The 12,383-nt window shown below is 40.2% G+C and overlaps 1 protein-coding gene across 1 annotated transcript in view; it reads left to right on the top strand.

Moving 5' to 3' along the window:
• Positions 1–12,383, top strand: part of cd81a (CD81 molecule a) — an 89,408-nt gene that overhangs the window by 24,628 nt on the left and 52,397 nt on the right. The window lies entirely within an intron of this gene.

The raw sequence follows: 12,383 nt of genomic DNA, 5'->3' as shown, positions 1-12,383 counted from the left end.
AATGTTAAAATTGTACAAGGCATTGGTAAGGCCAAATTTGGAATATTGTGTGCAGTTCTGTTCACCGAATTATAGGAAAGATATCAATAAATTAGAGAGAGTGCAGAGACGATTTACTAGGATGTTACCTGGGTTTCAGCAATTAAGTTACAGAGAAAGGTTGAACAAGTTAGGTCTATATTCATTGGAGCGTAGAAGGTTGAGGGGGGATTTGATCGAGGTATTTAAAATTTTGAGAGGAATAGATAGAGTTGACGTGAACAGGCTGTTTCCATTGAGAGTAGGGGAGATTCAAACTAGAGGACATGATTTGAGAGTTAGGGGGCAAAAGTTTAAGGGAAACACGAGGGGGTATTTCTTTACTCAAAGAGTGATAGCTGTGTGGAATGAGCTTCCTGTAGAAGTAGTAGAGGCCAGTTCAGTTGTGTCATTTAAGGTAAAATTGGATAGGTATATGGACAGGAAAGGAGTGGAGGGTTATGGGCTGAGTGCAGGTAGGTGGGACTAGGTGAGATTAAGGGTTCGGCACGGACTAGGAGGGCCAAGATGGCCTGTTTCCGTGCTGTGATTGTTATATGGTTATATTAGTACTGTATGTAATACTCCTGATGTGGCTTAACCAGGGGTCTAGAAAGTAACAACAGGACTTCCAACTCTTGAACCCAATGCCTCAACTAAAAAGCAAGCATTCTGTGGATAGAAGCTGACAAATCCTAAAATATAAAATAAAGGACGTGGCTCCCAGAAAATAATAAAAGCAGAGTAGTTATGGATTTAAATTGATTTTCTTGTGATGTAGTTAACGGAACAGGGCAGGACCAGTTAGCAAAACATTAGTGAGCAGAGCAGTAGTTTTAGTTTAGGGAGCTTTACATCAATTGCCATACAATAAATTGTTAAATTAATTCATATAACTTAGATTAGATTGGAGATGATTTAATAAGTGGGGAATAAATGGGTTATTTTTGGGTTAAGAGGCTAAAATGAAAGAGGTACTGTGGATCATTGATTTGAATAAGGGAATCAATTTAGCCTCCAGTGTTGTTGGTTACACTGTCAGGTGACATTGTCGTGCGTGTGGGGAATGCAAAAGGTTCAGGGTGTTGTAGATTGGTTAAGCTAATGGCGATGAATAACAAGGATAGATTGCAAAATGAGATGCAATCCAAAAATATAAAATGTGGTTAAGTGTTGAGAGGTTTGAGATTGTCACACAGGGGTATGGCATCCTTGTGCACAAATCACAAAGATAACGTGGTATAACGATGTAATTAAGAAACTAAATGTGCTCTCCTTTGTGACAAAAGGATTTGTTTAAAGGAGTAAAGGTATCTTGTTGCAAATGCAAGGAGCCTTAGGAAGCCTGGATACTGTGTACAGATCTGGCCTCCCTACTGCAGGAAGGATGTAATTGCTATGGAGGAGTACACCAAACACTTTCTAAATTGACTCCTGTGTTTCTGCATTTGTCTTATGGGGAGTTTCTGCAGACTGGGCTCAAACTTGTGTGTAGGAAATGAGAAGTGATCTCTTCTTGGGATGGGAAGGGGTAGAATTATTGTCTGACTAGATATCTGTGGGTTTCTTTTGGTTGTCAGTACCCACATAAGAGGTTGTGGTATGCATGGCAGAAATTGATAGGTGTTAGATGATTTGAGGGGTATGAGGTCAGTAATGCGAATGGTGGTGAAGTGAAAGATCAGCCTTGACCTTTTCGAATGGTTGAACAGACGAGATGTCAAATGGCTTTGTTTTACTCCAGTTTTTAAAAATATTCTGCGAGGACTGTATCAGTTGCTGTCATCTCCTGTCTCCATTTTGGGCTCATTGCCCAAAGTTTCACAACTGCTTACAGAGATGCCAAACAAGGGAGAATATTCTGCAAGGCAGTGCCTAGTTACGGCTATTCTGCAGATGTTGAGAGCTGGCCGAGAGTTGTGATGGGAGATTTCTTGAACAATGTGCAGTAAAATGGCCAGCTGTCAGAGGGAATAATTTTTGACTAATAGCCAGTTCAGGCTCTTCCCTCTGTCCCATTAAATGACTCATAGAGCAATGCAGAAAATGACAGAGATGGTATTATACTTTGACAATCGGTGATCAGATGCAAAGACGTTGAAGCTTGCTGTTTCTCTTGAATATGTCATACTGATCTGCATGTGAGAGGCTGGTTTTCATCTGTTTATTTTATACCCCAGGTGGATTTTGATTTTGGATAAGCAGGAGTATAGTTAAGAGACTAAGCTGTTATGGAAATGTTATTTTCAAAATGAGACGATTGCACATCTATAATGTGTGCTCAGAAAATAGCAGAATGAGTGAGTCCTGTCCTGCCATTCAATGTGGTCATGGCTATCTGACCAGGCCTCACAACTGCTCTGATGCAAGGGTTCCAGGACAAAGTCGTTGACCACTTCTTTCTCCCACAGATGCAGTTTAACCTGCATAATTCCTTGACTACTTGGTTTGCTTTTTTTGTTGGCCAGGGCCTGACTCCTTTGCCACTTCCACAATTTCCTGGTCAACAGTGTTTCATCCTCCAGTGATCTGATCTCTACCTGAGGTGGAGAACCCTACAGATTCGTTACCTCTGATGAGAAACATCCTTCTACACATTAGTTTGAAATGACTTCCCCAAACTACACTTCTTGAGAAGAACCTGTGTAGAATTAGAAAATGGCAAGCATAACTTTGTAACTGGAGCTAAATAGCCATGTCAACATAAAACCATAGAACATTACAGCACAGAAACAGGCCTTTTGGCCCTTCTTGGCTGTGGTGAACCATTTTTCTGCCTAGTCCCACTGACCTGCACCTGGACCATATCCCACCATACCCCTCTCATCCATGTTACCTGTCCAAGTTTTTCTTAAATGTTAAAAGTGAGCCCGCATTTACTACTTCATCTGGCAGCTCATTCCACACTCCCACCACTCTCTGTGTGAAGAAGCTCCCCCTAATGTTACCTTTAAACTTTTCCCTTTTCACCCTTAACCCATGTCCTCTGTTTTTTTTTCCGCCCCTAACCTCAGTGGAAAAAGCCTGCTTGCATTCACTCTATCTATACCCATCATAATCTTACACACCTCTATCAAATCTCCCCTCATTCTTCCACACTCCAAGAAATAAAGTCCTAACCTATTCAACCTTTCTCTGTAACTCAATTTCTCAAGTCTCAGCAACATCCTTGTAAACCTTCTCTGCACTCTTTCAACCTTATTAATATCCTTCCTGTAATTAGGTGACCAAAACTGAACACAATACTCCAAATTCGGCCTCACCAATGTCTTGTACAACCTCACCGTAACGTTCCAACTCTCATACTCAATACTTTGATTTATAAAGACCAATGTATCAAAAGCCCTTTACTACCCTATCTACCTGTGACGCCACTTTTAGGGAATTGCGTATCTATATTCCGAGATCCCTCTGTTCTACTGCACTCCTCAGTGTCCTACCATTTACCTTGTATGTTCTACCTTGGTTTGTCCTTCCAAAGTGCAACATGGTTTGTATATGGGCAGAGCAATGGGCTCCAGCAGACTATCAGACTCAGAAATTAAATAAGGCAAAGCCTGATGCTTTCTAGTGTTCACTGACACCATATTGTGGTCAAGGTCAGGTTTTTTTTATTATATACCCAAGTACATTGATACTTCCACCAACATCTGGACACAAGCTCATTCACTAGAAAAACAAATTAAGTTCAAAGTAAATTTATTAAAGTACATATGTCACCGTGTAGCATACTCAATAAATTTATAGAATAATAACTCTTAACAGAATCAGTGAAAGACTGCCCAACTAGGGTGTTCAACAGAGAACAGAAGACAACAAACTGGTGAAGTAGAAAAATAAATAATAAATACATTCATTAAATAACCAATAAATATTGAGAATGTGGATTGCTTGAAAGTAAGTCCATGGGTTGTGTGGAACATTTCAGTGATGGGGTGAGTGAAGTTATCCTCTTTGGCTCAAAGTCTGATGATTGAGGGGTAATAACCATTCTTGAACCTGTTGATGTGAGTCCTGAGGCTCCTGTACCTTGCTGATGGCAGCAGAGAGAAGAGAGCATGACCTGGGTGGTAGGGGTCACTGGTGATGGATGCTGCTTTCCTGCTGTAGCATATCATGTAGATGAGCTCAATGGTTGGGAAGGATTTGCCCACGATGGACTGGGCTGTATCCACTACTTTTTGCAGGATTTCTCATTCAAGGGCATTGGTGTTTCCATACAATTGAGATGCAACTCGTCAATATACTCTTAACTGCACATCTGCAGAAGTTTGTCAACGTTATAAATGTCATGCGGAATCTCCGCGAACTCCTAGGGAAGTCGAGGCACTGCCATTCGTTCTTTGTAATCGTACTTGCATTGCTGGTCCCTGGACAGTTCCTCTAAAATAATAACACCAAGGAATTCTAAATCGCTAGCTGCCTCCACCTCTCATCCTTCGATGAATATGGGCTCATGAATCTCTGGTGTCCTTCTCCTGAACTCTAATATTAGCTCCTTGGTCTTGCTGACATTAAGAGGTTGTTGTTAAGGTACCACTCAGCCAGATTTTCAGTCTCCCTCCTATATGCTGATTCATCACCACCTTTGAGTGTTGTCATCAGCAAACTAGAATAAAGCATTGGAGCTGTGCTTAGCCACACTCCATGAGTAGAGCAGGGGACTAAACACAGTTTTGTGGTGCACCTGTGCTGATGGAGATCGTGGAAGAGATGTTGTTGCGAATCTGAACTGACTGGGCTCTGCAAGTGAGGAAATCCAGGATCCAATTGCACAAGGAAGTATTGAGGCAAAGGTTTGGAGCTAATTGATTAGTTTTGAGGGATGATGGTATTAAATGCTGAGCTGAAGTTGATAAGAGCATCCTGAAGTATGCATCTTTGCTTTCCAGGATTGAGTGAAGAGCCAATGAGATGGCATGTGTTGTGGAATTGTTGTTCCGGTAGGCAAATTGGAGCAGGTCCAAATAGTCTCTCAGGCAAGAGTTAATGTTTCGTCACCAACCTCTCAAAACACTTCATCATTGTAGATGTAAGTGCTACTGGGTATAGTCATTCAGGCTGGTCATCACGCTCTTTTTAGGCATTGGTGTAATTGAAGCCTGCTTGAAGTACACACTGCTGAAGCAAGAGGTTAAAGATCTAAGTGAACATGCCAACCAGTCGATCAAGTATAGTATAGTACTTGGCCAGGTACCCCATCTGGGCTGGCTGCTGTTTGTGGATTCACCCACCTGAAGGCTGCTTGCACTTCAGCTTCAGAGGCTGAAATCATTGGCGATGTGGGAGTGTGTGATGGTTCCTCCAAGTTTATGCACCATTTTTATAAGAATTAACACAGTTGGAACCAAAAAAAGCTGCTTTTAGTGCAGTGACCAAAGTGGTCATAGTGATTAGAGATTGCCAGTTGTTTTGAAAACAGAATGGTTGAAGGATGATATAATTTTGGCAGAGGGTTGAACCTAGAGCTGTGCTCTGATATTCAGGGTTAATGCAGTTTCCATGTTAAGCAATTAAAGCAAGTGGAGTCTGAACTTCCCTCCAGCAATCATCCCACATAATCACTCAAGTTTGTAGGCAATACTCTGTTTTCTACTTGTGCGGTTGCATTTTTTTGGACATGTGACTAATCTGTCTTGTCTATGAAACGATTAAGTTTAATTTTTTAAATTTAACATTTAATTGAAGGGTTTATTTACTGTTTCTTCTGAAATTCACTGTGAACTGATGTTGCCGATTTGCACTGGGTCACCAACGACCTGTGCATTTTCAGTCAGATGTTTGTGTGGGCTTGCTGACCGCTGTCTCGGGTATACAGTTGGGTTACATCATACACTCCGGAATATTTTCTAACCCTCTGACTTAAGTTTCCTTTTTAACCAGTCTTTTTTTGGTTTCTGCTTTGGTTGAGAGGCCCTTTAAGGGGTAGAAATCATGCTAAGATGTAGCATGACAGCGAATTGTATTCCTGTTTTGAGCTAATGCAGTTGTGGATTGGTTGAGTCTTGAAATCAATTCTTCCTTGTATACTTGTCCATTTACATCTGTTCTATGCCTGAAGTGAATATCATAGGACACTATCTCTCTCAGCAGAAAACCTACAATATTTGTTTATGCAGTTGAGCAAGACAGCTCCTCACTGAATTCGGAATTGATGCAGTGCTCTTTGAATCCATGATCTCCTGACTTGAGTCTAGAGTACTAGCTTAGTGCCTGATAGTGCATTTTACCTCTAAAGACAACTAACTGGAGTTTTAAGGAATGAAGTTTGAGGCAAGTTTACAAATTTCCTTTGTAAATAGTTATATATCTATTAACAACCATGACGACAACTTTGCAAAATGTTGTGATCACAGCAAAGATTTCTGACCATGATCACTAGGAATAGTGATGCATGATCATGCTCCTTTAGCATGATCCTTTAATCAATCCACATCATTATTAAATTATAGCCTTATAACGTAGTTACAAACAGCAACCTTGAATTACCTCCAGAATGGAGTGCTTGCCAAATGGATTTTGGTTAAAATCTCAAATGCATCCATAACCTTAATTATGACAACTGTCCATGTTAATTACTTACCAGTACTGTTGTTAAAAAAAACACTGAGCAAACTCTTCCCATGCTCCATTCACCCTCGCTCCTATTCAGAAATAGGCCAGTTCTTGTTTATCATTATAGCACTTGAGTAGATTATGGATGTTCACCATATGTTTTTAAATCAAAATTAGCTTCTACAAAGAAGCAGAAAAGAGTTGACCACTGACAACTTTTGTGCTGGTCTTCTGAGTTCAGCTACTTAGATTTTGTTGGGTATGAGGAATTGTGGATATTTAAAAAAAAATCTTAATCAGTTCTAATAACATCTGCAATACTGGCACCATAGTAAACATACGGCTGTAACCTGACTAAAGAGTTCACTTGTTGGATGGTGGCAGCACTTATGTGACTTCCTTTTGACAACTGTGTCTCAGACTCCTGCAGGAGGGTACACAATAAACTGCTGTAACTATAAGAAGCTGGTCTCCCAAGTTTTATTCAGGTTCGACTTTAACAGGTAAAGGTCCTGCAGTTTCCATAATCCAGTTAAATTTGAAATTTTCAAGCCGAGAATTCAGATTCTAAGGAAGAGGTTACTAGATTTTTCTCCCAAGCCTTGTCTGCACTAAATTTTAATCATCCTTGAGCAGCCTGGCTTGAATTGCTAGAATGTTATCCCATATTTTAGAAGAGAATTGATGCTGTGAAGGAAAGCAACATTGTAATATTTCTGATGGGGAAACTGGTGCTTTTGTACAGTGTATCTCCATTCTTCAAGCTCTACCTTTGCTGTCTGCATTGGGAGGCAGTGCAGAAAGAAATTCACTAAGTTGCTTGGTTGAAGGGTTTGACATGTGAAGGAAGTTTGAGTAGACTTGCTTCTATAATCATTGGAGCTTAGAAGAACGAAGTGTGATCTTATTGAAACATAAGATCCATAGGATTGACATGTTTTCCCTTAGTGGAGTTTACTGGAAATTGGGGGTGGGGCATTGTTTGAAAACTGGGCATCAGTGATTTCTGAAAGGCTTGAGGACCTTGCTGGGATAGAGAATTTGAAGTATCTTCCTTGAACAACATATTCTAGGTGGATTGACAAGTAAGAACTTCCAAAGGGAGGTTTAGGAGAATGGTGAGTCAGCTAGACTGTGACTTTTTTTTGATTTGTAGGGCGAGATGGGGTTTGTCATGAATTAATTTAGTGGTGACACAGGCTGTAAGGGCTGATTGATCTCCTGCTTCTGTTCTTTTAATCACTGAGCTCCAGATTTACTCCCCTGGTAAAGAAGGGCAATGCAGTGAACTTAACTAGTGAGAGAATATAGGAAGCCAAAGGAAGGAGATGTTGAGAGGCATTTGAATATAATTATTTTGAGTAAATTACTGGACCAATCTACAGTACTTATGAAAACTATTACTATTTACCCCCACCTCTTTGGAAGTTTTCATGTTTTGTTGTTTTGCAATATTGAATCGCAGTTAATTTCACTTGGCTTTTCTTGACACTGGTCAACAGAAAAATACTTTCGTGACAAAGTGAAAAAAGATCTCTACAAAAAGTGATCTAAATTAATTACAAATATAAAACGCAAAATAATTGATTGCATAAATATTCACCCCTTTAATATGACACACCAAATCATCACTGGTGGAGCCGATTGGTTTTAGAAGTCACATAGTTAAAGAGAGATCTATTTTTGGAGACCTGTATGCAGTCAAGGTGTTTCAATTGACTGTAGTAAAAATGAGTATCTGTATCTGGAAGGTCTAATGGCTGGAGAGTCCGTATCCTGGCAAAAACCACACCCTGAAGACAAAAGAACACTCACAGCTATTCTGTGAAAAGGTAATTGAAAAGCACAAGTCAGGAGATGGATACAAGAATATTTCCAAGTCACTGAGTATCTTTGGAGTACAGTTTTCAGTCATGAAGAATGGAAAGAATATGGCACAGCTGTAAATCTGAATAGAGCAGGTTGTCCTCAAAAATTGAGTGACTGTGTAAGAAGGAGACTAGTGAGGGAGGCCACCAAGAGACCTGTGACAGCTCTGGAGGAATTACGTGCTTCACTGGCTTAGATGGGAGAGCCAACACATATGATAACTGTTGCCAGGGTGCTTCACTAGTCACAACAAAGAGAGAGCCACTGCTGGGGAGGAAAGAACTCACGTGAAATCTCGGCTAGAGTTTGCCAGAAGCCACGTAGGAGACTCTGAAGTCAGCTGGAAGAAGATTCTATGGTCGTAAGCCAAACACCATGCATCATGAAAACACATTATCCCTACCGTGAAGTGTGGTGGTGACTGCGTCGTTCTGTGGGGATGCTTCACTACGGCAGGCCCTGGAAGGCTTGTGAAGGTAGAGGGTAAAATGAATGCAGCAAAATACAGGGAAAACCTGGAGGAAAATCTGACGCAGTCTGTGAGGAAGTGGCGACTTGGGAGATGATAATGACGTCAAACATAGAGCCAAAGCTAAACAGGAATGGCTTAAAAACAACAAAGTTAATGTCCTGAGGTGACCAAGTCAGAGTTCATGTCTCAATCCAATTGAAATTTGTGGGTGGACTTGAAAAGGATTGTTCACTCACAATCCCCATGCAATCTGATAGTTTGAGCAGTTTTGTAAAGAAAAGGGAAAAATTGTAGTGTCCAGATGTCAAAGCTGATGGAGACATATCCACACAGACTGAAGGTTGTAATTGCTGCCAAAGGTGCATCTACTAAATACTGACTTGAAGTGGGTGAGTAATTATGCAATCAGTTATTATTTAATACCTGTAATAAATTTAGACCAATTTGTTTTCACTTTGATGTGAAAGAGTCTTTTCTGTTGATTGGTCTCAAAAAAGCTAAATTAAATCCACTGTCATTCAATGTTGCAAAACAATAAGAGATGAAAATTTCCACAGGGGGTGAATACATTTTATAGGCATTGTATTTGAAAGGATTCCACTCCAAGTGATTCAGCAGTTGATTTTCCTAGTACTGTAACTATTTAGCTGTATACAGTTAGTCTTTGTGACAGAGCTTTTAACAAGCCCTCATATGGTTAAGGTTAATATTATCTTTTGCTGAATGGCTGCATTATCCCCAGGGTTGACTGTCTTGAGAATGTCTTTTTGTTTGAAGTTCTGGGTATGTAATTGAGCAGTGGTTCTGTTTGTTTCACTTTGAGGCTTACTATTGAGAAGCATCTTAGCCAGTTCAACCATCCTGTTTTCTACGTATTTGCCAGAAGAACTTAGCAAAAGCTTTGATTCTGTCTTGTTTGAATGGTGGCACATACTTTCCATTTGAAGTAACTTCCTGAGGGGATGTCAATATTTTTCATGGAGTTAAAAGTTGTGGGTGGAAGGAGGTGGGGATAAGAGGTTGGAAGAATCTGTGAGAAATGCTGATTGAACATTTAGAAAACCTTCTCTCCCTAAATTTGGCTGCCAGTTTTTGGGAAGGACCGAGTCCTCCTAGAGTGCTGTCTGGAATAAGTGGCAGTTGGAATATGAAGAAAGGAGCAATGGAGATGCTTTTAACTAATTGAATAACAATAACTGAGCAGTTAAATAGAATTTGATGCTTTTGTAATTTAGACGACTTTTGAAATTCTTAATCCCCAGACATTAAGATTCACTTATCTCTTTTGACCTTCCCTTTTTTCACTGCTTTTTTTTTGTTGTGGGTTGGCTTTTCTTGGCACTGACTTACTAATTTGTTGTCAAATAGTCCCTTTGACTCTGGGGGAAAGAGTGTTGGGAAGGTTATTGCTTCAGTACACACAAACCCTGTGTTGATGTGTACAAGTTAAGTAACTTATTTCTTAAATATTTTTTGGCTATAATATAAAATGGTATCATTTCTGGTGACCTCAGTCACTGTACTTCCTTGTGCAAACCCTTGGGATCAAATTTGACTTTTTCTAGATTCTAAAGTGGCTGAAGAGGCAGATGAACTGTAGGGCTTCTACATGTGGACAGGTGACTGACTGACAGGGCAGGCAGCTGGATAGTTTGTGGATTGCTGCATTCCTTCCACTGCTTGTATGGGGCTTTGTGCATGATTTTACCTGTCCATTTGTTACATTGCTCTTCATTGAAGTGGGCATAAGAAAGTGTTGTTATATTTAAATACCCACCTATCACTGCTGAGTGCATCCCTTTATCTGTCATCTTTATCAGGAGCGTGAGGGAAATGTAATTGACACTTACTTCCAGGCAATATGGAGCCTGGGCCATTTGTAAAGGCTTTTTAAACTCTCAAAATACTATAGATTGAAAGTGGAAGTTTCCAATTTGTAATCTCAATGTTATGATGGATGACTTACAGGAGATGGTTTGATTAATTTTAACCCTTTTTGCAAATCAAAATCATTAATTGATTTTTCTCAACCCACCGTACATCTCATGGTTATCAATATCTGGCCCAGTTATCAGTCTGATTTGCATATAACCTGGGTTGCCTTGATCAGCATGAAATGGGCCCTACAGGTCTCCATGTTTGTGCAGACATTAAGCATCTATTTCTGATCCCATGTACCAGCACCATGTCTGTAGCCTTGAATATAAATTCAAGGATGTAATGCTGAGACTTTGTAAGACACTAGTGAGGCCTTACTTGGAGTATTGTGAACAGTTTTGGGCCCCTTATTCAAGAAAGGATGTGCTGACAATTGGAGGAAGTTTAGAGGAGATTCACAAGAGTAATTCTGCAGATGAAAGGCTTGCGTATGAGAATTGATTGAAGGCTCTGGGACTTGCTAGAATTTAGGAGAATGCGGGGGGGGTGGGGAGGAGAGGGATCTCATTGAAACCTGCGGAATGTTGAGAGGCCTAGACAGAGTGGATGTTGGAGAGGATGTTTCCTATGGTGGGGGAATCTAGGACCAGAGGGCATAGCATTTAGAAAGCAGGTGGTAAATTCTTTAGTTTGAAGTTGGTGAATCTCTGGAATTCTTTACCACAGATAGCTGTGTGGGCCAAGTTATTGGGTATATTGAGTTTGATAGGTTCTTGATTAGTCAGGGCATGAAAGGTTACAGGAAGAAGGCAGGAGAATGGGGTTGAGAGGGAAATGGATCAGCCATGATGAAATGGTAGAGCAGACTTGATGGGCCAAATTATTTAATTCCGCTCCTATACAGGTTAATATGGCTTTGATGCGTCAAATGATGTGAGAGAGGCTGTCTCCACCGTTCACTGAAGCATTGAGCTCAAAATTTCATCCATCCATTAGGTGAAAAAAAAATTATGCATTTGATCTCCAAACCTCTTGTCCTTTTCCATAAAATCTTTGCCTTCCGATTTGATATGCCTCCACTGCATTTGCTGTCTCTGCCCTTAGTCTGCAGCAAACTGTGGTGGTGTCTCTTCCACCCATTCCTTTCTAATTGCATTCTTAATGGTTTTGATGAATTTTTTGAAATGTGGAACAGATGTTGGATCATTAGATGCTAACACTGCTTCTTTTCCAAGTGCTAACTGATGTGCTAGCTAGTACTGTTTCTATCTTTGATTCTGTTCTCCTCTGCTCACTGTCATGCTGATCTGGACAGTTTTATCCCAAACAGTCTCTGCCTTATTTTTCTCTCTAGCAGGAAGACTTAATATTTTTCTCTTATTTGAACTTGCAAGTAAAATTATTATTTTTTCCCTCTCTGCCATCTTGTGTTCTGACTATTCAGTGCTTTCCTGGTCAGTAAATTGTAACTAACTGATTCTGTATCCTGTGTGACATTTTCACATTTGCCAAGATTTAAATTATCTTCCAGTCCTGCAATATCTCAAACATGAAATTTGCGAAGCAGTATTGCTCAATTTGTGCCTCTATA

This window comes from Hypanus sabinus, chromosome 7 (assembly GCF_030144855.1).
Source record: "Hypanus sabinus isolate sHypSab1 chromosome 7, sHypSab1.hap1, whole genome shotgun sequence".
Classification (NCBI taxonomy): domain Eukaryota; kingdom Metazoa; phylum Chordata; class Chondrichthyes; order Myliobatiformes; family Dasyatidae; genus Hypanus; species Hypanus sabinus.
This window is presented reverse-complemented; position numbering and strand designations above follow the sequence as displayed.